Source organism: Columba livia, chromosome 4 (assembly GCF_036013475.1).
Source record: "Columba livia isolate bColLiv1 breed racing homer chromosome 4, bColLiv1.pat.W.v2, whole genome shotgun sequence".
Taxonomy (NCBI): domain Eukaryota; kingdom Metazoa; phylum Chordata; class Aves; order Columbiformes; family Columbidae; genus Columba; species Columba livia.
The window spans coordinates 22,888,948-22,915,063 of record NC_088605.1 but is presented as its reverse complement, the minus strand read 5'-3'; the positions used below and the strand labels follow the sequence as shown (position 1 = coordinate 22,915,063).

Genomic DNA, 26,116 nt, shown 5'->3' with positions numbered 1-26,116 from the left:
CAGCTTTTGAATGATAAATGATGCAATTAAAGCTTTTGAGATGTACATAAAATAAGTTGCCTGATTCCTGTTAACCCTAAATAGTTCTGTGACATTATGAAATAAATCTGTTAGTAAGAATACATTTTTTTTTTCAAACCTGATGTTATTCACAGCTTCTGAGCAATGAAAGGAAAGAAAGCAAGGAAAAATTTTAAAAGAAAGTTACCATTTCCAAGGACGCGTCACATATCGGCCAAAAGTAGTGAAACATATTGAGAATTCCAGATGTCATATTCTCTAATTCCTCTCTTAAATTACTGGCTTAATGTTGTTTTTATGTTTGACCAAAAATAAATTTTATTTGCCCATTTAGCTGGGGGCTGAAAGTGTCCAACACTTGTTTTCATATAATGAATGGCTTTTAAGGAGATCTCATTCTGCTTATTGCTCTCCTTCTTATTTTGAAGTTATTATTTAATTTATATATGAAATTGGAAACTGCGCCTGTGAGTGACTGAAACAGCCTGGTAAAAGTGATAATAAGGGCATAAGTTTATTCAACTGGGTAGAAAAAATAGGATATTTAGCAGATAACCTAAAACTGCATTAGCTCTTCTGCTGTTTATTTCCAGGGTGTTTCATCCGTTGATCATATAATTTGAAGCTATACCTTTTATGTTATAGTTTTTTATGTCAATTGCAGATTTGACTGAAATAAATTTAGAAAGAGTTTAAGCTGAGAACATAAGAAGATAGTTAAGCTTATGGGAAAAGAGTACAAAGTGGCCACCCTGAGCCCTTGGCAGCTGGAAGGCAAGTGTAATTGGGGAAAACTAACACAACGGAGGCCTTTCTTGGTTAAGTGATCAAATGTTGACTACTAGGAGAACATATATTTTAATGGCCTCATTCATCAGTTGATATGTCTCATCTGGAAAAATTCTGATGGAAGAGGAATAATCTTACAAAAAGAGTAAAATTTAAGCATGATTTAAAATTAGTTCATCCTTGTGGGGGTAGACAGTATTGCAGGTGTAATTATAAAATTAAACTGTAATTATAACTTATTTTGTTATCACTTCTGCATGTTTATATTCCTGTTTCTTATAAAGCATGTTATGATGGTACTCAGCTGAGATGTTGTTTGTAGGAGTCTTTCTTATGACACAGAAGGTGAAAGGTGTTTATTAAAAAAACAATAAATCTTTACTTAATAACTGATGATTCTGGCCCTGGCTTTCTTGTGGTACAGAGGTCACCTCTTTCATTGACTGTAATTGTATTTGATTCAGCTGGAAATCAAAACCAGAAGAACATAGCAATGTAAGAAATGCTAAGAAGTAAATGGGATTGTCTTTTCCTTTATTTCTGAAAGAACTGGAACAATAACCTCATCAGGTGAAAGGACCGCTATTCAATTTACACTTGTAATTCAAGTATGAAGTTAAGCACAGGAACTCTTGCTGAGTCAAGATCTAAAACACTATGTTCCACTTCCCTATTGCTTCTTTAAATGTCACTCCCCCTTAAAATACTTGAGTTTATCGTACATGTAATATGGATTGTAAATACTCATTTGCTAAGAGGTCTGACAGGAGACAGTTATCAATTTGTGTGACGCTTTTTGATCTCTTTTATAGGAAGCTGCAATATAAAAGACAGTGGCCCATACTGTTTCTTCTGATCATAAGGAAAACCATGATTTATAAAATGCTGTCAAGCCAGTCTAAGTGTGAATGTTCCATTTTTTATTCTCTATTTATGACAGATATGATTATGTTAATTTAGAAGTGTTTTTTCCAAAGAAGAAGAAGAAAAAACCCCAATTATACAAAATATCTTTTTTTTCAGGGAAACAGGTCTGTAGGTGGAGACATTAGACCGTATTTGAATTTAAACCATTTGTATTTATGTATAAGATACAGCCTTTTTATGATCATAACTCAGGACTCATCTTTTGGAAGTGGATTTTCATGGCAAAGGCAAGGGGAGCAAGATAGGCTGTTAAAAACTAATTTGTTGTTACCACGATATTAGAGGATTTTATGGTTATAATCACTGAGTAGGTGCACTGCATGCAACTTATCTTGTCCTAATTGCAGAGTCACAGACTGTATATGGTATGTTAGTGGATAAGAGAATCTTACAACACATTGTTCTTCAACTGTTAGGACTTGATGGTTTGAGGTCTGAGGTGCTGGTTATGAGTCCATTTTGTTTAGCTATCCTTTTAATGGCAACTGTTTTCTGTTCCTTCTCCCCTTTAGGTAAATGCTGCTGATATCATCTTATCAAAAGTTAGATTATAACTGAGGACCGCTAGAAAGTTAGGAAAGCTGGCAACATGGAAAAAAGACGGGGCAGGTTTTGGTTAAAAGTATCTAGAGCCTTAGGGAGGGCTGAGGAGGAATATCCATAGAAAAAGAATGCTCAAAAATCAGACTTGACCTAGAGGTTGAAGAAGGCCAATGGTATCCTGTCCTGTATCAAAAATAGCGTGGTCAGCAGGACAAGGGAAGTGATCCTGCCCCTGTACTTTGCATTGGTGAGGCCACACCTGGAGTATTGTGTTCAGTTCTGGGCCCCTCAGTTCGGGAAAGACATTGAAGTGCTGGAGCAGGTCCAGAGAAGAGCAACAAGACTGGTGAAGAGACTTGAACACAAAGACATAAGGGAAGAGGCTGAGGGAGCTGGGGTTGATTAGTCTAGAGAAGAGGAGGCTTAGAGGTGACCTCATCACTCTCTATAACTACCTGAAGGGAAGTTATAGCCAGGTGGGGATTGGTCTCTTCTCCCAGGCAGTTAGCAATAGGACAAGGGGGCATGGGCTTAAACTCTGCCAGGGGAAATGTAGGCTGGATATTAGAAAGAAATTCTTTACAGAGAGAGTGGTCAGGCATTGGAATGGCCTGCCCAGGGAGGTAGTGGACTCACCGTCCCTGAAGGTTTTTAGACTGGGATTGGACATGGATGGCACTTAGTGCCATGATCTAGTAAATGGACTGAAGTTGGACCAAGAGTTGGACTTGATGATCTCTCAGGACTTTTCCAACTCAGTCAATTCTGTTTTTTGCTAAGTCATTCATCAAGTCAGGTTCTTCAAAGAGCTTTTGATAGCATAGCTGTTTTACATGTTAGTCCACAACTACATGCTTTGTCCTGTAAAAATGAAAGATACTTGAAATAAGTTTTAATCTAATTTTCAAATACAAATATGAGAGAGCTATTAAGCTGTTAAGAGGAACATCAAGTGTTATGTTTTGTAAAGATGTGGCTAGTCTTTGAACTATTAATATATCTATGTGTCCATGAGACATCGTAACATAGGAATAGATGTGTTGCATTGAAGATCCAATCCAATGTTTTATCTACAACAGTGGTCATAAGCCAGTTTGCAAAGCATAATAAAAGGGTCTCATGCAATGACACTTGCCTGAAACATCTTGGGGATATCAAGTCACTGAGTTTTGGAACTTCTTCTTACCAAAAACCAATACAAACTATGTGCTTTAGTAGGGAAATTGTCAAATTAGTAATACACTCTAAATTTTGCCAGATGATTTTTATTTCATTTTAGTGACTATAAAATAAACCTGATAATCAATCCCAGGATCAGAGAACTACAGTACCATAACAGTTTAGTGAACCATATAAAATATTATGAAATTGCAGAACTTGATTTTGGTTAATTTTCCTCAAATAAGGCTCCTTTTGTCACAGAATGTAGCATTAGTTCTGACCTTCACATTCTATTTAAAAACAAAGTTGAATTATCTTTGTTCGTCATTTTTCCTGTTTTGAATGTGTCCTGTGTTAGGAAATTTCTCATAACACGATTTGTAGATATATACCATTAGGATACTCCTCTTGCTTTGTATTCTGTGGAAAAGAACATAGTGAAATATTTAATCTTTGCTAATACCATGAAGAAACTGGGAGTTAGAATCCTGCTTTTGTAAACGGTATTCTGGTAAAAGATGTGTTCTTAACCAACAAGGAATTGAGTTCCATAACCATACATACATACTAACCATACATAAAACCTAAGACACATATGGTACTCCAAGAAAAAATAGTACACCTTAACCACAGATTATGGGATAAAGCTGTTCAGTATAACCCATCACTGGGGAAATGAAAACCTTGAAACAGTAGGAGAAGTAACAGCTTTGTGTGTGTGCATTCAATGTGAACAAGTACTAGGTGAAAAAAACAGTCTATAGATAAATTAGAATGAGTAAGGACTGGAAAAAAAGCCTCTTCTACAAGAATAAAGTTTTTTCCAGGCACATGGAAAAAAGAGCAAGATGCATGAGTGGAAATTTAATTAGCCAGCAGCTTCATTAAAGTAATTCTTATGGGAATCCCTTACAATAATTTAGTATTTAGTATTTAGTGCAGTTCATGATTCCTCTTAATCATCCTTACCAGATGGAAAGCTCTATATCACTCAGGTTCTGTGTGGGACCCTGCTAATTCCCTTTTTCTCAAGCTTCTGTTTTGGTTTTGCTAGATCAGACAGCAAGGGATTACAGATCATTCCCAATCTGCTTCTAAGAGTGCTTCACCTAAAGTCAAGTTTTCACTACAGTTTTTTAGAGAACTAGATGCCCCGTGGAATAACAACACTTACTAGATAGCCAGGTCAGGAAGAAACTCCAAAATTCATATCGTACTTACATCTGAAAATGCTAATGCCTACATAACATTGACCCTAAACAGGTATGTTACCATTTGGAAAATTTAGCCCTCATCTGTGATTAATATCACTGTGAAGTTAATTTTTTCATTTTTCATATAACCTTTCTGGTTTCTAATGATTCTTGCATTTGCTGGGCATATATTTACTGATAACATAATATACACAATCTATTTCCTAGTCAATAATATCTACCAAAGAATTCAGGACTTTACAGCCAAGCAGACAACGTCACTTCATTTGCTCTAAACATCTGGTTCTGTTTATAAGGAGCTTGAAAGATCAAATTCTTAAAGATCTTAAACTGTCCCTAGTGTTTGGTTGCTTCCCAGCTACCAAAGAATTTCAAAATAGTTTTGTACCATGCAACATCTGTCCAATGATGTTCTAAGAAGAAATGGAAATAAATATTTACCCTTAACTTCCCATTTATTTTCCTCTGTATTTTATCCACCTGCTCATATGCAGAACTGGTGCAGTAATGTTCTGAGGGGAATCGGATGTCTACCTGAAGGCAAATTATTTAATTTTTCTGTGTAAATCAATTGAAAACATCACTCAGAAGCTTTCTTTTCTACATTGAACATCTTGCTATTATCAGCATATTTATGATAGTGCCCTTTATAGGCTGAGAGCTTTCTAAATAACGGTGAGAAGAGGTTACATTTCTAGGAGATTCACAAACTAAAGTGTTCTTTATAGTAGAAATAAGGAAAAAGTTTGGATAATTTTGTTCTCTACAGGTGGCATGGCACAAAAAAACCCTCAACGTGGATAAAGTGAAAGTAATAGTAATGCATATGGTAATGTGTTGCGGCAAAGTATGCTAATGTCATCTGTTTCTGCATGACATCCAAGCAGAGAACTAGAAGAAATATCCAAACCATTAGAACGTATTATATCAGTACCTTCAATGCCTTTCACCTCCTACACTTAATCTTCTGGCAGGATGGAAATCCGTTGCTACCAAAGCTTGTGTTCTGGTTCACTTTGACCACAGAGACAGATGTATGAAAATCATCGTAGTTCCTACCATTATGGTAATAGATTGAGGTAATACAGCTTACTGCAATACTAAGGGAACTGTAGCAGATTTCATTTTACTATCCCTTCATAAGTGCTGCATTTAATTACTTGGATGACATTCCTCCTGCAGTGAGAAGATTTTTTACCATATCAGTGAAGTTATACGAGCAAAACATTTGGCCTAGGACTAGAGAGCACTTCCCTAACCGCATAAGCACAAGCACTTTGAAAGAAGGAAAATAGAATTAATTATTTAAAAACAGACTTCCTGTTATTATGGGACAAAAGTGACTAATGAATTGAATAAATAATATGGAAGCTTTATGTACCTACTGTTTTCCTAGCTTACTGAGAAACGGCAAAAGATGCAGTGACGAAATTATTCTCAGTTCATTTCCTTCCAGTTCCCTGTATCCTACCCAGACTTAGTAGCTGACAAAGTGCTACTTGCCAAAAGCTGATGTTAGCCACTATTGTATTGGCCCAAAAGAGCGATTATCATTTTAGCTAATAAGGTTATAATGACTCTTCCTGCCATTACAGTTCACAGTTGGCAGAAGACCTACAGCAGGTGGACTGAGACCTTTTCTAACAAGCTATCGTCAGTGTACTCATGTTGTGTCAATAAGAAAACTGCTGTCCCATATTCCTCACTTCACAGATTTTTCTTCAGTTGGATGTCTTGCCTCTAAGTTAAGCATTTTTGCAGTTGACATTTGTCTAAGCAATTTAGACCTTTACTGGGAATAGATCTCAGAATTAAAGTAGGGAGAGATTTTTTTTTCTCTAAAAAGATTTAGAAGAAAATAAAAACTAAAAAAAAAATCAAAAAAGAAATCCTCTGCTTAAAGACAGAATGGGGACGACATAACTAAGATGGTGGGCAAGCAATATTGGTATTATTGGCAGATTTTCACAGACTAAATTTGAGTATTTTAAATCATGACAGAAGATTTGGACCAGTATCTCTGATAAGAAAATTCTTTGCACTGTGCACTGTTATTTTACAGCAAGTGCCTCATTTAATTTTAGTTCAAAATTGAAAATGATTTGGCTGGCATGTAGACTGACTATAATATCAAATTCAAGTCAACAGATCATGTCTGATGTTACTGATATTTATTCAAAAGCCTTGACACTCCAGTGTTTTTTTCTTTACTAACCCCCTGCTATTCTAAGTCCAGAGGGAATTTTACTTTAACACCCAAAGATTTTTTTTTAACACATTTCACACATTTTCCGCTAGCTTTTTGTTCAGATGTTGAAGTGCCAAACATGAGATTGTTGTCATTTTGACAAGCACATTACGTTCTCAGATACACATGAATTCCTACTGCAGAGGTGAACAGGCAAACAGTTATTCTGTGACAACAGTGCTGATAAGAGGAGGTGAACAGAATGTCTTTATGTCTGTATTTGCCTGTGTACCATATATATGCCAGTGATTGGTGGCAGCTTATGAAAATAGCCTGTTAGCTTGCCCTTAGTTCCCCATATTTTATCTTTTTTTCTCTTTCTCTATTGATTATTTTACCTTGTTTCTGCAAATAGAAATATCAAGAACACGCCTCCATTCACTTAATAATCAAAACATATAAAACTGTGATTTTCTTTTTCTGTAGGACCCATCCTTCAATTATTTTTTTCTGTCTCTAGAGATATCACAATACAGTTACTTAATTTTTTTCAACGCTTCTCACTTTTCTGTTCAGTAGCTCTCTCATAACTTAGGAACAAACAAACAAACAAACATTTAAGTATTTGTTTCAGAGTTGGTAATATTTTCAAAAATAAAAGTAAAGAGATTTTAACAAGCTGATTCACACAGAAAAATAAAACATTTTATTTTTAAACATTAAAGGAAATAATGCATTTGGCTAGTCTGCAATTTTTTTAACCTCAATATTCCCTGTCTTTTAGCCTTTTTATCAAAAAAAAAAAAAAAAAAAAGCTTGGAATTATTTTCTCCCTCTTATCTCTAGCTACTGTTGCTTATAATAAAACAAAGTTAATGATAATGGCATTTTTAATATGAATCCTTATTTTATTTGCACTAGAATAATTTGATTGGTACTTCTAATGTGATGGTGATAAAGACAGGCATCAAAACTGGGTGAAAACAGGACTCCTACTACTACTTCCCACCTCAAGATAGTAAATATTTTTGCAGTTTTTATATAAACGTCTTCTGTTATTGTACTATCACTTTGATTATTCTGATGAGAAATTAGGAGTTAACGTCCTATATGTAAATCATTATTTCCTTTCATACAAAGCAGCTGAACAAAGAAATACAGAATAATTAATTAACTTTAAACTCAGTGTAATTAACTGCCTTTTTGGAAAATGGCCTTGGGTTGTTTTTGTTTGGAATAGTTACAGTAACACCAAGGTGAAAAGCTCATCCCTCACTCCTAAGTTTGTATTTTTACTTCGCTGTTACTTCGCTGTTGAGCATCTGGATAAAGGTGAAGCTTGAGGAGGTGACAATGAAGGTGACTCTTCCTGCAGAAATTGATGATAGAGTAGAGCTCTCTTTAGTCAGATTAATGGCTTGAATCACTGGCTCGGAGTTGTCCTCCTGTATCCAGAAACGCCAGTACTTTCCGGTGTCCTTTTGTATACAACTTTTGCCACAAAATTAAACAATTTGAGATAACTGAACCTTTCGGGTTTACAAACCAAGTAAAGGAAAAAGATGCCAGCTGTAGCCTCAGCAGAATTTATTTAAAAATCAGATCCTAGTAGGAAATACTTTTAAAAAAAATAAAATCAGATTTCACTATTACAGTTGTGACTTTAAAGATGTATTATATGGGCATAGTTTTTCATTCTATCTCTTCCCTTTTTGTCAACATTTGGTAAGATACAAAAGAATCAAATGACTTACTCTAAGATAGAGGCTAGTAATAATTCAGTGGTATGACAATAATGTCATAAAATAAATTGTCAAATACTTTTTAAAAATATTCAGTGATACGAGAATACAAGATTATTCAGTGACTATGACAAAAAGGAAGTAAATTGTAATGTCATAATATAAGGCTTCTTCATAGCCTAGCTATGGGAATTAGAAATTGACTGTAATAATTTCCCAAACCTTTGAGTAAACAGTAGGTCTTCATGGAAAACAAATATATAAATTTAGGTTTCAGAAACAAGAGTTCTATAGTCAAAGCCAGTCCTTTATCAATAACAGAAGTTGTATATTGATATGTCAATCATTCTGATCTTTCATTTTCAAATTTAATTCAAAATGTATATAATTTAATTCCTGTGATAGTCATTAGAAAGGTGACTTACTACAATGACATTTTAAGTTTATTTCAAGTGCTGGTTTCTTAAAAGGTATTATAACTGAGAGAGGGGTGAGAAATGAAAATGATGTGATCGAATGGAGTAGATCTCAAAAAGGCATTTCAAATATGTATCCTCTGGTAGAATCTCTAGCCTTGAGATGTGTTACAGGGAGACAATCAGGACTTTTAAGAATGGGATTCACAAAAGCAACTCCCTCATTTACAAAATCTGCTTAAAGAAGTAAGGAATCTATGGAAGAACAAGATGCTTGTGCCCAGATGTTAGAGTCTGTATCTTTTTCTCTTTCTGAATTATTTGCTGTACAACATTTGTAACTAAATTCATAGAATCACAAAATGATTGAAGTTGGAAGGCACTTTTGGAGTTCATCTGGTCCACCCCACTGCTCAAGCAGAGACACCTAGAGCCAGTTGCCCAAGACCATGTCCAGATGGCTTTTGATTATCTGAAGGATGGAGATCCACATGACTTTGGACAACCTACGCCAGTGCACAGGAACCCTCACAGGAAAAAAAAGGTTTCCTGTTGTTCAGACTGAACTTTCTGTCACTGGGCACCACTGAAAGGAGCCTGGATCCATCTTCTTTACATTCTCCCACTAGATGTTTTTATACATTGGTGAAATCTCCCTGGAGCCTTCTCTTCTCTAGGCTAAGCAGTCCAGGCTCTCTCAGTCGATAGGTATTCCAGGCCCCTCACCATCTTCCTGGAACTTTACTGGTCTCTCTACAGTGTGTCCATGTCTCTCTAGCACTGAGGAGTTGAGAACTGGACACAGCACTTCAGGTGTCCAGTGCTGAGTAGAGGGGAAGGATCACCGGCCTGACCTGCCAGCAGCACTCCTCCTCATGCAGCCCAGGATACCATTCACCTTCTTTGCTGAAGGGGCATTTTGCTGGCTCATGTTCAGCTTGGTGTCTGCCAGGGTCCCCAGGTCCTATTCTGCCTAGCTGCTTTCCCCCTGGCCCCCAGTGTGTACTGATGCATGGGATTGTTTCTGCCCAGGTGGAGGACTTTGCACTTTTTTTTTTTAGCTGAACTTGATAAGGTCCTGTCAGCTCATTTCTCCACCCTGTTGAGGCCCCTCTGGATGGCAGTGTGACACTCCGGTGTATCAGCCACTCATCCCAGTTCTGTGTCATCAGCAAGTTTGCTGAAGGTGCACTTTGCCCCATCATCCAAATCATTAGTGAAGATGTTGAACAGGACTGGACACAGTACTGAGCGGCACACTGCTAGTTACTTGTCTCCAAGTAGACTTCATACCTCTGATAAGTAGCACTTATGGTTATGATTCATCAACCTCTGGATTATTAAATTCGTGAGGATTAAATAACTAAAGCAGAAAAAAAAGCAAACAAAACCTACTGGAAGTATATACACTAAGGCTTGCTACACAAACTTACATTCCAGGCCCCAGTAAAAAAAGGTGAGTTTTGGTTTTATTTGTTTTCAGCAGTTAATCTTTCACCAAGGGCTGTAGTCAAAGATCTAATTCCAGCTCTGCTTCTGTCTTGGGATAAAAGAAGAAGTTTAGAAATTCTGAAAAGCTTTTAGAATGTCCTGAGAATTAATCAAGGTAGATCAAGACTACAGCAGATAGATCAAGACCATCTGTAAATTTAGCCAGGTTTTTATTTCATTTTTTATTCAGATTGCTATGATTATGGATATGTGTTATTTAGGAATCTTTGTAGTGTTGTCACATATTTTAGCATTGCTAAAGGTTTTATCCTGTCGGATCTTAAAAAGCTTTCAAGGGTAGAAATTTTGCAAACCCTCAGTTGCTAAACCTTTTCCTGTAATGACTCTACTCATTTTTTTTTTTTTTTCCTTCTATCCAGACAGAATCAATCTTGTTTCTTTTATACCTTTTTCCTCCTGCCATGGTCCACTGTGAGAAGCCTGGCTCCACTTTCCTGATGACATCTTGTAAGGTACAGGAAGGTCCCCCACTAAACTTTTGAAATGAATAAAATTTCAACTATAGTGAATGATGTTTAACTTTTACTCCAGACTTCTTTGCTCTCTAGACAGAATCAGTAGCATGGATTCATTTCATAGGCTCATTAAAGAAACTGAGGAGGCGTGTTAATATTACTCACCTTGGGATTCAATAAAATTTATGATAAAGAAAAAATACTTGACCTGCTTTCAATGGCTGTCCACGTCACAAGTGAGAGAACTGAAGAGAAGCGGCATGAGTGCTCCAACCCCCAGTCTTCAAAATCCTAAAATATAAACAGCTGAAACAAAGGTGAACATAGATGAAAAAGTGATTTTTTAGCTTAGTAAAAAAATCAGAAAATGGCAGGTTCTGTAAAGACAGCTATTACTCTGAAGTCGGTTTATGGAAGACTGGAATAACAAATCAAAAGAAAATATGTAAGTTGATAAACTATGCCAAAAAGTATAGGTTTTGACAGATCTGAGTTACTGTGAGAATGACTGAGTGGAATACAAATTACTCAATGCATAAATAGGCTTCTGTGTGTGTCAGTCTCAGATTTTCTGTTATTTTTATTTTATTCCACTACACAGAAATTCTTGAATGACCAAAATCATCTGAAGAAATCTTAAAGACCTATTTAGGAAACAGTTTACAAGCTGGAGTGACATCTGTGTTGAACAAACACTGAAAGGTTTTGGAGGTTTGATTTAGATAAGTGTACAAAGATTGAATATTTATTTCAAACTATTTAACTTCTTGTAGCTTGTTTTTGTTCTGGATCCAAATGACTCTTTCAAAGCTATATTGGATGTATGGTTGTAATAAAGAAGAAAATATTAACAGTTTTTAAAGTGTTTGAGATTGAGCTGGCAGGGAACAGTATTCTTTTGCCAGTAAAATTTGCAAGACTTTGACTTTTTTTTTTTTTTTCTGTATTTGTAAAATACTGATGTTGTGTGATGAAAATGAGAAAAAAATGGAATTAAGAGGGAGACAAAGTATACTACAAAGTGTTGAAAGGGTGAGGGTAGTTACCTAGGGTATAAGTAATGTGGGCTCACAGCCCATGTGTTATTTTTTATAGGCTAGGAAAACTGCTAATGGACCATGAAGCGAGTCCATAATAAAATGTTGTATTCCTCAAAACTAATTTTTAAACTGAAATATACATGAAAAGAAATACTGGAAAAAATTTAAAATAAATTCTTGCAGATATTCACTGATAGGAAGGAGTCCTTAAAATTCAAAAAAGACCAGTGTACAGAATTAACTGAATGTAAGACTTACGTGAATGCTAGGCTATTTCCATATATTGTCTTGAACATCAGTTGTGGGTAAAGGCTTAGAAAGTGTGTTAAGAGATAAAATGAGAATATACTTTGAAGGACTGAGTTTGATTAGGAACAGAAAATATAGTTTTAGCAAAAAAAGTAATTTAGGTATTACTGACTTGTTTGTTTGTTTGTTTTTTAAGAAAACCAGTAAATCTTCTGAGATGGAAAGAGAAAATTGAAGCTGTAAAGTTAAGTGTTTCTACTTTGCAGGTATAGAAGTTCTAAAAATATAAATACCTGAAACAACAGGTTGATTCTTTGGGCTAAAGGAGAATTTGGAAAGAAGCTTCCTATTGAGAATTTCAGGCCTCGCTAGTAGGCAGGGGAACTTGTCTGGGTGGTGTAAGTGGTTGCATTTTGGGCCAGCAGTATGAAAGCTTCCCCAAAGCTTTTTGTTGATTCAGTCACTTCAGTATATTACATGACACTGAAGCTGGCTCGTTTTCAGCAGGACCAGGAGAAAATATGAGCTCTTGAGATAAGGGAATGAGACCTTTTATTCCATATGTAGAATGAGTAGAGATTCACTTGAATGTGTTATGAGAAAACAGTATTGAATCTTTTAAACTTTATTATTTTCAGAACTGATTGTCAGTAGTTCTTAGCATGTGCTTGATATTCAGCATCACCTTTCAGGCTCAGTGACTGAAGAAATGTCATGTTGTGTTATTGCTGTTTCATGAGCAGAAGACCAAGTGAGCAATGTTTTTGTGGTGCTGCCCAGTCCCACTGTTACAGCTGTTGGACTAAATGAACATATATTTACTTCGTGCCAAACAGTCTTTTTGTTTTCTCATTGTCTTGCAAAGAGTGAAGGACAGAGTGATCGTATGAAATCTCGTCTTATTCAGACACTGTAGATCATGTTACTGAGCTCCACAAATTATTGAAATTGAACTTCAGTTATCAAAATTAATTGAAAAAAAATTGAGGACATGGTTTGTGATACAGGTTACTCATTTTGCTAATTATGCCTGGTACTTAAAAGCTCATGCATAGAATCCAGAAATTGACAATGGTTTTCACCATTATTTTGTAAATTATCATAGGAAACAAGAAAGATAAAAAAAAAAAAAAGCAACAGAGCAGCAAAGCACCAAAGCTACCACAAAACTGTTAACCTGTAGAGGCAAAAGCTGTAGATCTTTTCACCCACATACTGAAACTGCAGACCATAATAATGGAGAAATGAATCATACAGGCTCCAGCCTTCCAACAGTGGCTTAATATAATGTTAGAGTAACAGAATTGTTAGTGAACATAGCTGTATCCCATGTGCATTTGTCATTTTACTAAGATACTGTGAAAGGCATATTCAAAACACATATCACCTGCTTTTGTTTACAAAATTGAATTTTAAAACTTATTGTCCCTCTAGATAGTGTTCACACCAGCTGACACATTGCCAATCAAATGTTATTGGAAGAATATCCATATTACTATGGAATTGTTTGTTTTCCAAACAGGAAATGAAACAATCACAGATGATATAACATGTTGAAGGTATTGAGGTAGGAAACCCATGTCTTCATTTCTCTTTTGAATTATGAACAATGAAGACATAAATCAGCATATGTTTTATCTGACTGAACTTTAGCTATAGGCCTATTGGCTATCCAAGCCTCTATTTACTTGCAACACTACATAGTTTTCAAATACTACAGTATTTTTAATTTTTTTTTCCCCCATTAATTAAGAAGATATTAAGCTTTCAGATTTTTTGTTTGGTTTTGTGTTTTTGTTTGTGTTTTATTTGTTTGTTTGTTTGTTTTTAAATTAAACACAATTGTTTCTTTGCTGGTTCTGAGCATAGTAACATTGTATCATTGTGGCAATTATTAGTTTAAGAAAAAAGGCCTGCAGGTACAAGAAGGTTCAGGTTTAATGTATTATTAAAATATTTTCTGTATCAGTATTAGTTTGGCAAAAAATGACAGCAAAGCTTGCCTTTCTCCCATGTTTCACGGGAATGATATCATGAGAGAGAGAGAAGCTGCTGCGGCTGACATGCTTTAATCTAAGCAAAAGTAAAAAATGGCTTTTATGTACATCTAGCACAGAAACATTACAGAGTTGAATTTTTTTCTTCTTCTGAAGCATGTGACTAAAACATTCAGAAGAATAGATCCAAGTTTAAAATGTCCCAAACTTACTATGCAATTTTCAAATATCTGGCTTGGGATTCAAATTTAGAAATAGCGGTACCAGCATTGTCATGTGCTCTCTTCAATCTGTCAGGGTCATCTTTCTGTTTGCCAGGTCATTTGCAGAATTCATTAGTAGCTAGTGCAAATCAGGATCTACTTTGATTAAGAAAGAAAAATTTGAGGAAAGCAAGAGTTTTGGATAAAGGCATACTTTTCTAGCCTTTAAAAAAAAAACTTATATATTTTTGATCAGCATGATTATTATTATTGGGATAATTAGAGACAGAGATTAATCTATTTGAGTATTATCTTGCTAAATAAAGAATTGATTATAAATCCTACCTTCGTATTTTTTTCTTCTTAACTATTAACTAATTGTTGTTAATTTTAGTAAAATACATATCCCTTTGATTTAAATCAAAGTTTCTTTACAGCTTGAACAGAATCAATAAGCGAAGTTGTCAGTAACAGAAAAGCAGATAGCTGGATGTTACTGTTGAGTTACTGGTATCACAAACATTTACATCTGCAAACCTCTTCTATTCAACTTATATGTCAAATAAAAGAAAGAAGTGATAGCTATACGGTCACTCTTACAGATAGTCTACAGAGGGGTCTTTGGAATTCAGCTACAATGAGTTTTGATTTGTTTTTCCTTTATACTACCTTTTTTTTTTTCATAATAAGGGTCAATCTCAAGGTTGTTAAAGACACTAATAGATATTTATTTCTTTAAAATACCATATATATTGAGAAGGAGCCTGAGAAACGTACAACAGCTGTTGGCAAGGCAATGTTTATGGTAATGTTATAGCATATTTTATTCCAAAACCATTAAAGAAGGTAATGTAGAGAAAGCATGATGAGAATAGCTAGACAAGTGCAGTGTAACTACAAGCTATGAGAAATTAATCATTCCTGATAAAACAGTTCACTAATGGAAATTGCAGGTTCTGAAGGTGTTTCATTGTGTCGGATTTTGTGTTTTAATTTAGGAATAGAAGCAATTTGTAGAACTGGTATTTAAGAAAACAAATTATGAAAGTTTCCATTTGTTATTCATAAGGTACCATTAAAAAGGTGGTGTATGAATGAATACAAAGTCAAATATTTTGCTGTCAGTGCTTGAATTATGTCTATGACACAAACATTTTTTTGTAAATATCAGAGCTTCATCTTATAGAGTAGTAACCAAAAGGTCCTCTGAAAGCTTGTTTCAAAAGTAATTTCTGTTTGGAATTGAGAAGTGTGAATAATGAAAAATGATCTTCCCCAAAATATAATAATAATTAACTCTGATTCTTGGTTTGAATACAGTGAAAATAATAAACACATTCAGTGAATATGACTTCAAAGTCATTCACTTGTTTTCGTTATTAGGTAAAAATTGCCACATTGAAATATGTCCTGACTTCTTTGTATCATCAAGAAACAGGTAAAAGCAAATGTTTTAATTTTAAATGAAAAACGTAAGAATTTTCCTAGATTATGTGACTAGTTTGGACTAGCACCCTGTTCCTTTGTTTCACAAAACAGACTGAAAATTATATTTTTTCATTTCTTTTCCAGACTATTATTTTATTGCAATAAATTCTTAATAATATACTGTGCTATACACTACATAGGTATTTATATGTACTCTATTGGGAGGAACATGTGTTTTAAAAGCTAAAATTATTCTGATTATTAGATCATAGAATTCCGCTAGGTATATATAATTTCCATTGCCTTGAAACTAACAGACATTGTGCAACTGCATGTATTACATGTTTTAGTTATGTGTTTTTAATTTAATAAATAAATATGTAAAGATATATAAAATAAGTTCATTATTTTGGAAAGTAATAAAAACTACACTTTCAGAAAAAGTTTTAGTAGTTTTATAATATCAACTGTGTCCAGTTTTCTAGATTTCTAGGTGCTATACTTTAAATTAAATTACTGGCAATGAACCCCTGTGAAAGATACATATACTTGTTTTTATAGTATTGTTTACTATACTCTCTGTGTGGCAAAGTGAATTGACATGAAAACAGCCACTACATCTCCATTTTTGACCAAATCTGTTGTTATATTTAGAAGTAGGTGGGCACACTTCACATTTAAGAAATGATCTATTGGGTAATTTTAATGACAGACACACCTCTGTGTGGTCTGCCATTTTCCAGGCAGAGCATTTATCCCCATCAGCACTGCTGTGAATTTCTGCACATCAGCCAGACAGAACAGAACTCAGTCTTTTATCTGTCGTGGGAAACATCTGATGCATTTTGAATTTTCTCTGAAATGCAGCTGAGTAGGAGGCAGCGCACCTTAAATTAACGAGGATTTATCAAGGCATAATTATTATCATGTTGACCCCATTACCCTTTCCTGTTGTTCACACTTGGTCACATGTTCTTGCTTTATGTTTTCCGTAGAACATGCCACAGCCAGCCATGAAGGGAGTTTGTGTGTGTGAGAGACAGGACGATCTCGCTGTTCTGACAGCTGGGATGGGCGCAGACACCAGAACTCTATTGACGTGAAGCTGTTTGGAAGCACCTGTTGTGTTGCTTTCTGCATTAATTTGGTGTGTATTTCATTGTACATAATAGATACACATGTTGCCTAGTATACTTTTGAACAGAATTTGTTGATATACCCTTGTTTATTTAAATCCTGTTTTGTAAAAAAAAAGAAAAAAAATAACAGATGAGTTATGCTTTGAAATATGTTACTCACAAGTATACAAACCTACTTTCAATAACCTCTGCTCCTACTTACATGAATGCATATTCCATGTATCTTTTAAAGCAGGCTTAGGTATAGGCCTGGCACATACAGGTACCAGACTGCAGCTGAAGTCTTGTCTTTTCCATTGGGTTTTCATGTGAACAGCTGAATGCCATGGGTGGTATGACCAACTGTCAGGATTGGAGAAAGGGAAGAGAGGTAGAGAAAAATCATGCAATAAAATTTCTCATTAAATGGAACTGCTAAGTCCAAAAATGGATCCTTGCAATGTCATCATATGTTATGGATCATTGCTGCTATGAAGAGCAGAATGAATCTAAGCTTGTAGGCGCTCTTTTTCCCTGAATTACAGACATCTCAGTTTAGGAGCTGGAGGTACTGACTTTTATTCAAGTTTTAATTCCACTTGAGTTCAGTTTTTTCAAAATAGCAGATTCTGTCCAGAGACTTTTCAGTTTATAGCCCATAACACTGGAGAGGGAGCAAAAAGGTGGAAGACTGCCTATATCATTGCTTTGAGACAAAGGTTCTTGAACTAATATCCTTAAACTGTGGACTGTTGGTTTTATTTCTGAGAAATATAACAAGGTTTCTTTTTACCCTTCATCACAAATTCTAATATTTATTTTTTTTCCTGACCTATGGGTATTAGAAGGAAAGAACAAAATAAAAAGGAAAAGTAATCCACTTGGATCCTGCAGTCTTACAGAGCAGCATCAGTTCTCAGCTTACCACCTTTCATTGGATAAGAAATAAAAAAAAAAAAAACAAAACCAAAAACACCAAAAACAAGTTACTATGAGAAAATAGGATAAGAAAAATGAAGGTAGGCAATAGTAGTTTCTCTTCATTCTTGGCTAAAGATATTTAGTATTCTGCCCATACTTCCAATCTTTTATCCTGCTTGCCTCCTGTTTATTATTTTCCTGGCATTCAGCCTTACTTCGGCTGAGTTGATAAGAGGCAGCTGGTGCAAAGACTCATTTGCATCCTTCTCTAACTCTGCGGTGACTCAAAGTGGTAGGTAACAGCTATGAGGCTGGGAAAACTTGGGATAAAAGCTGGAATCCTGGAGGAAAGGCAAAGAAGGAGAGAAGAAGTAGATACAGAGATGGAAGGTGAAGACAGCATGTGCTAAAGAGATCAGTGCTTCTGAAAATACAGAGGGAGAACAAGGACTTTGTTTGTAACCTTCAGAGGAGACTTATTCTCTGCAAAAATCTTTCAAAGTATGAGAGGCTAGATATGGTGAAGGAGAAGATATTTATTTGGAAAAGCATTCTTAGTTGTTTTGTTTCTATTTTTCAGATTTTTTTCTTCCTTAATTAGTGTTCGTGAAAGCAACAATAAGGTCATGTTCTTATTTTTCAGTTTACATTTTTATTTAACACGTAAGTAGTAAATCTACTTAGCAAATCTAGTAAACAGACATATAATGAGGGAGGAGAAAGGAACATCTTGACATGTCAGGCAATTTGCAGTATTTTCTAATCTGTAGTCTAGTGTATTTGTTGTTTTAATTTCTTTGTTGGCTTTTAAATGAATAAAGAATACTTTAATATGCTTTAATGCTTTCTCTGCCCTTGGATCTATGGTTTACCCCTTATTGTATACAGAAGTGTATTCATGGATGTTTCTTCAACTCCTAACTCCTAACTCCTAACTCCTAATTTATACTTAACAGCATAAATTACAGAAGAGACTGTGTCTATCATGAATAAACTACAGTCATATTTCTTACATTTCTTAATGTCTTTTTCCTGGATTATTCACAGGAAGACTTGAATACTAAGTGCCTGAACTGGAATATTTATCTCTAAATAGTCATCTTGAGTTCACTTAGCAGATCATTACATGAGTTAGAAATGTTTCTGATTTCCAGCTGATTGTTAGTGTCCTCAGTTTTTACTGGTGATGCTTGTTTTGAGGATAAATGTCAGAAAAGTCTTTAAGCAGATACTGAAGTTGTTCCCTTTGGTATGACTAAGAATAAATCTTACACTTAGCATGTTAAAATAGCAGAAGAACAAAAGAAATATTCTTCTGGATCAGATCAAATGGTCCACAAAATTCAGTGACAGTAAGAGATGATGTTTAGTATAGGCACACAAATCTGGCCAATATCTGATATTCATTTTCCTCCTACTTATCCACAGTCATAGGATTAATGAGCCTGACTGTTCACCTCAGCAACTAGTTTGCAAGCCTATCATTTATGAATTTGCCTAATCCCTTTTTGAAGCAGCAGAAACCATCTACTTCCATAATCTCCTGTAGAAAGAGATTCTAGAAAATTTCTGCCCACTCTGTAAAGAAATATATTCTTTCGCTTGTTTTAAAATAATCTCCTGGCTATCTCAATGGGTATTCCCTAATTCTAGAGTCAGAGGATTAGGTGATGAACAGTTCCATGTTCACCTTACATACACCATTAATGGATTTTAAACCACAATCTCACCACATTCTTCTTCCCTGGAAACTGAAGGTTACCCAGTAGCTTTTATTTCTCCATGTAAAGAGAGATGCCCTTCATATCAGTTGCCCTCTTTGAGCTTATTCTGTCTCCAAGATAACCTTTTTTGAGGTACAGAGAGCAGTATTACATGTACCACTACTAAATCAAAGAAACAAAAGAGGTACTAATGTTTCTATGTTTTTTCTCTCGTGAGGAAAAAAAAAAAAGAAGAAAAAGGAAAAAAAAAATATTAAAAAAGGGCAAATTATATTTAATAGCCAATTTATCTAAAGCTGAAATTTTACAGCACTGAATGGGATTTGAGGAAGACAACATAATAGAACAGAGATCAAGTTTTTAATTTGCCATATAACCTATACAAAGTATGATTATATAGTTATTTCAATTGCACGCAAGAATTCTTTTCCATGGGTAGGCAATATATGATTATTTGCAAAGCTGCAGACTTTGTGGTTGATCTAAGTAATCTCTCTTTTTTTAATTATTTTTTTTTTCTCTGTGATAATTGCTAGTTATTTTGTCACAGAAAATTTCGGCATCAGACACTATCACATAGTGACAGAAGTTGTATCTTATACTTCACTACAGAGTAATAGTTCAGCAAGAGTGTAAATTGCCAGGATATCAAGAAAGGGTTTTAGAGTTAAGAAAGATGGTTCTTTCTGGAGACAAAGATGATGTAAGCTAAGAGTTGGAAAAGGCTCATACACTACTCGAAGTAACAGTTGCTATTACGGAACTGTCATTAGAAAGTCATTGACATACTGGTGCTCCCTGGCTGCTCCCCCTGCAAAAATTGTGTCTGATCATTTTAATTAGATGGTAAATAATTTCTAGCATGAATAAAATATGGTGTGTTCCCATAAGGACTTGTGATTCTATTTGTGCAGTCAGTGTGAGTCTGAAGAAGCAAATTATTTCACTTATGTGTGGTTTAATTTTGCCAAACAAAGAGAAAAAAGCCTCAACAAAAAAAAACACAAAAAAAGCTTTCCTAAATTCTTTGCTTTCTGTGATCCAAGTCTGGAAGAAGGAAGGAAAAAACTGGTTTCTGAGTTATTTCAGAAGGCTTTCCTTCTATTTTTTTTCTTGTAAAAGTGTGATATTTTAAAAGCATTTTTAAAAGTATGCTTCCTGTATGCAACATCTTCTGTGGACTTCATTATTCATTGGAAAATCTTAAGGATTGTACAGCTCTTTCTAAATGACTGAAGTTCTCAGCAAGACTTCTGAATGATTGCAGTTCTCTCACAATAAATCAGTATGCAATGTGCTCCTTGCAACATACCTTAAGCCTGTGTCTTAACTGCTGAGTGCTGAGACTTTTGTTAGGTGAAAATGATGTTTAGTCTTGTTATGTGGCAGGGTCTGTTGTGTCCAGTTTGCTGAATGCATTTTAGCTATTTTACTTCTGAGGCACAGATATGGATCTTTTGTCTTAGGTAATCTTGGTAGGCTTCCTGACACATATTTTACTCAGTCTGAAATAGAATCTTGACGCTTACTCTTTTAATATTCTTCTTTTAATCTTAGAATCATAGAATGAATTGTAGAACGTCCTGAGTTGGAAGGGACCCACAAGGATAATCGAGTCCAACTCCTGCCCCTATATATGACAACTCTACAGTTCACACCATGTGTCTGAGGGCCTTGTCCAGTCTTCTTGAACACTGTCAGTCTTGGAGCCATGACACCTCCTTGGGGAGCCTGTTCCAGTGCTCCAGCACCCTCTGGGCAAAGAACCTTTTCCTAATGTCCAACCTAAACCTCCAACCTTCGCTGGCACATCTTCCTGCCATTCCCTCAGGTTCTGTCACTGGTAGCCGAAGAGAAGAGATTGGCACCTGCTCCTCCTTCTCCCTTTGTGAGGAAGCTATAGACTACGATGAGATCTCCCCTTAGCCTTCTCTTCTCTTCTCCAGGCTGAACAAACCCAGTGACTTTAGCCGCTCCTCATACAGCTTCCTCTCCAAACCTTTCATTAACTTTGTTGCCCTCTTCTAGAGACTCTCCAGTAGCTTAATATCTTTTTTATAGTGTGACATCCAAAACTGCACTCAGTGCGTCAGGTGAGGACGCACCAGTGTAGAGTAGAGCGGGACAGACACTTCCCTCACCTGGCTGGCAATGCTGTGCTTGATGCACCCCAGGAGACAGTTGGCCCTATTGGCTGCCAGGTCCCACTCTTGGCTCATGTTCAACTTGCCATCAGCCAGAACCCCCAGATCCCTCTCTGCAGAGCTGCTTTCCAGCATTTCATCCCCCAGTCTGTGGGTACAGTCAGGGCAGCTCTGTCCAGGTGCAATATCCGGCACTTGCCCTTGTTGAACTTAATGCAGTTGGTTCATCAGTATTTATAGGATAGGTCATTATTTTCTCTTGTACTGAAGAAAATATGACATAGGGTCCTTTCCTCCTACTTTTTTGTCTTAGCATTTGCAGATGAGCCAATTCTGAACCACACTGTAGGCAGATAAGCAAGGTCTGAATTGCTGGTGCACCTCACAAGAGGCTAAGGTAAACCACTTTCAAGGCTATGCAAATATTTTTGATTTGCAGATCCACTCTTGAAGTGGTCGGTTAGTTTTATGTGCTTGGTAGAAAGAGTATTCACTTCCAAAGTGAAATGCACAGGGGAAATAACTCCTGAGATATTATATCCTTCATGTAAAGATGTTCAAAAACAATAAAAAAGGAATTTTTTGTTCTTCGTAATTTGTAATACAGTAAAAGATGGGCACACCAGAGATGGAATGCACCCAATTGTTCAGTCGGTGGGATCTTGTTATGAAAGATGTCTGGATATAAATGGTCTTAAAAGACAGATAGGGCTAACGCTGATATTTTATGTGCATTGGCAACCCGGTGACACAGTTACTACTATTATAATTTATTACATATCTGGAGAAACATCATATCTTTGCAGCAGAGATAAAGAAAAAGAATGTCTGAATGTCTCTCTGTTCCTGCTCTTATTTTTTTTTTTTTCATTTTCCTTTAAATATAAATTTTTCACAATTTTAAATTCTATTTAGTGACCTATAACCTCATCTGTCTTCAAGGGCACTTCAATTTAAGAGCAGCAGTAACAGCAACAGGAACAGCAGAAGTAGCAGCAGCAGGGATTTTACCCGTGTAGCTATGGGAAGTATTTCAGTAATGAAAGGGATAATTGTGGCTCCCTGCCTCTGCTGTAATTGAAAATCTAGTATAGTGCCTTTTCCATTTAACTTTATTGCTTCAGTTCAAATCATAGTACTGGAGGGAAAGCAACACTAGAATAATGTCTCTAATGGTGCTTTCCTGTTCATTCACCAGTTTGAAACCTAGCATTAAACTTAAAAGAAAGAACAATTAGATATATTCAATTATTGTGGAGAAAAAGAACTATAATTATAAATTTCAGTAATGAAAAAGTACTGCTTACCAAATATTTACTCACTAGTTCTGTCTACCAGGTTATGTCTCATGAGCTGGAAAACAAGTAACATGTTAACACGATGGTCCAGATAATTTATGCTGAATTACAATAAAAAAGCTTTTCAAGATAGTAATTGCAAAAATATGTAAACAAAACGGCTGAAGCTGCTCTATCGACTGGCAAAGCACAACCTTAAATCTGCAGTGTTGAATATTTTCACTTCCTATGGTCTTAACTGCCAATGAGAGTACATTGCAAAGTACTCTTCTTTGATTATAACTATACTGATACAAAATGATTTTCTAACTTTTTAAACTTTCTTTTGGTGACCTGATAACTGAGTTTCTATAGCAGCATATATATGAACAGACACACAATGGGTTTAACCATTCTAAATGCATCTGAAATATATGCTCATTGTTCAGTCTCTTGTATCACTGTGAAGAAAAGAGCAATTCCGTAAAAAGGTGCTAATTATGCATTTTAAGGGTATGTTTACTGTCTTATAAGAAACTGTAGACTCACAACACCCAGTTTTCCATCCACTCTGATGTGGCACCTGTTGGCTTCTGCTTTGAGAGTAAAACCCATGTGGATATTCTGCAGTGATTAATCCATGAAGTCCAATTTTGTCCTTATCAGTACTTATTTTGGTGTATTTCAGGTGAAATTAATAGAGTTACTAAGGATTTATGTCCTTGACAAATGCATGGGAATGGGGAGAGCTATTTAATATTTTGCAGCAGTAGGCAAAATAAGAAATGCAGAGAAATAATCTTCAAGGGCATGAAATAAAGAGGATCTATCAGCAACCATACTCATCCTCTTCTGCCTTAATCAAAAGTAAAAAAGAACCATTTATTTTTTTTGTTTTGTATTTTTTTTCAACCTCTTGGTAAAGGAAATGGTATATTTAATAGGTGGACATTTCTAGTATGTGTAAGATGATGGTGTATTTCATTTAGACTTTCCATTCTAAATCAGTAAAAGGTTTTTTGAGGCATCCATACGTGTCTAATTCATATCCTGTGAAGAATCAGTCATCCTAAGCTAGTGTTAAAAAACTTCGTGGAAACACTTATGTGAAGAGAAAAAAGCAGGACACATTAAGATCTGAGTGTGACATATGGGGGAGAGCTCTGACTAACCTAAAATTTTGGGGATATCATTATTACGTAGCCATCTGTGATAAGTATTTCAGAGATTATCAATGGAGTTAAATTACTTAATAAATCAAAGGATATTAAGTCAACATAATATATTTAGCAGAGTTTCAGTAATCCAATGAGTATGAGTGTCTGGTTATGTTTAATATTTTCGTTACTTACTACTTATCCTGTAACAAAATGTTTCATGTTCTTACAAGCCATTTTGTCTCTGTTCACAGTTTCCTGCAAACAGTTTCAGTAAATAATCCAATTCTACTTGAATTATACTTTGTTGTGGGTCAGTCGCTGAAAGCTTTCATGGGTCATTACTTAACATCAAAGGCAATGGCACCTGTCTCAGAGCAACTACTTCCTAACATTACTCAGCAGAGCACACAGAATTTCAAATTATTGAACAAATATGCACAGTTGACTCCTGGCCAAGACTTTTTGATGATGGTGAAAACATTTATGGTTGTAGTTGCATTTTATATATACTGCTTTGGCACTACTAAGATAAGGAAGCTCTAAAGAATGACATCAAAACTCTAACGTCTATTTCTGTCTTAGTCAACTAGGGCTCTGTTGCCACAGATCTTAAAAATGGGGTGAGACTTTTGACACATCTTCTGTCCTAAACATCCTAGAAACCTAGTAAATTGAAATTCAAAAGCAATTATACTACTGAAAGATCTTACAACAATTTTTTCAAGTTCATTCTGGGCAGGTGTCATGGAGGCATCCCAAAATCAGTTTTAGGGGGGACAGAATGGTCCAAAACAGAGTTTTATTCTGGCCAGAAGAGTCCAGCAAAACAACCAACTAGAAACAGGGTTTACAGAATTAATTACCACTTTGGTAACATAAAATACAGGTTCAGATATCAGTTGAGGAAATTATTGGGGTGCAGCAAATGAGAATAATGGAGATCCACAGTGTGCATGCACACATTCACAATAAACAAAGCCAGAGCCACCTCTGACTCCAGGATACTACAGTTGCTTGTATTAGCAAGGGCTACACTTGCCCGAGCAGCAAGGAATTAGGTTACACTTGCTTGTGCAGCAAGGACAATAATACACTTGCCTGTATTAGGCAAGAAATTATTCAAGGATATATCTAGTAAGTTATCACTCACCCAAACGAGGAGGTGATGCACTTCCAATCCCGGGAAGTTACCTTAGACTATGTCCCAGTCTAAGGGGAGGGCTTTGGCAGCACAGATCCACAGCTCCGAGAACACCACACAAAGGGGATCCTCAGTGGGCACCCTGTTTTTATAGTCTGATCATATCTGGCTGTGGGCATTCCAGAAGCTTCTCGACTTCTCTGCACCCCCCCCACTCTGACTACGGGCGACCCAGAAGCTTCCCGACTCCTTGGCACCTCCCCTCCTCTCCTGGCTAATGAGGGTCTCACAAAAGAAGCTATTAACTGCTCCATTGAAGGAGAGGGGGATGTGTTGAAGGAGACGGGGATGTGCCAGCAACTGCCACATTGAAGGAATGGGGGATTGAGGGAGAGTGCAACTGTCACAGCGGGCCAGAGAAAATAATTTCCATTGTCATCAGAAGGTAATGTCCTGTCTCTACTGTGCTGCACAATAGAGAATATTTTTTCTGCAGTGTCTTTAAAGACAGATATGACAGACAACATCTAAAGTTCACTAGCTTTATTTGTTATTTTGGCTCCAGCACAATAAATACAAGTGAGAAAGATGTCTGTTTTCTGCCCACTGTATTTTCTTAGGGTAAGATACAGAGACTCAAAGTGGTTTGTCCAATTGGATGACTAACCGGAAATTGTAACATTGAAAATTGCTTGAGATTTTATTGGAAAAAAAAAATCAATTTTCCAGGATATTCCTAGTTTCCA

At 35.8% G+C, this 26,116-nt stretch overlaps 2 long non-coding RNA genes across 3 annotated transcripts; one reads left to right on the top strand and one right to left on the bottom strand.

The window, feature by feature from the left end:
* Nucleotides 1-510: 510 nt before the first annotated feature.
* On the bottom strand, nucleotides 511-25,626 carry LOC110357915 (uncharacterized). Of its 2 annotated transcripts, XR_002411906.2 has the most exons (5): nucleotides 25,380-25,626; nucleotides 23,100-23,145; nucleotides 17,227-17,366; nucleotides 11,177-11,274; nucleotides 511-3,861 (listed from the first exon to the last, which is right to left on the bottom strand). It is a non-coding gene; the product is annotated as an uncharacterized LOC110357915 (long non-coding RNA). The 2 variants fall into 2 exon arrangements; XR_010472188.1 differs by lacking the exon at nucleotides 23,100-23,145.
* On the top strand, nucleotides 10,322-17,227 carry LOC135579342 (uncharacterized). Its single transcript, XR_010472189.1, has 3 exons — nucleotides 10,322-10,457; nucleotides 10,873-10,965; nucleotides 16,881-17,227. It is a non-coding gene; the product is annotated as an uncharacterized LOC135579342 (long non-coding RNA).
* Nucleotides 25,627-26,116: the final 490 nt, after the last annotated feature.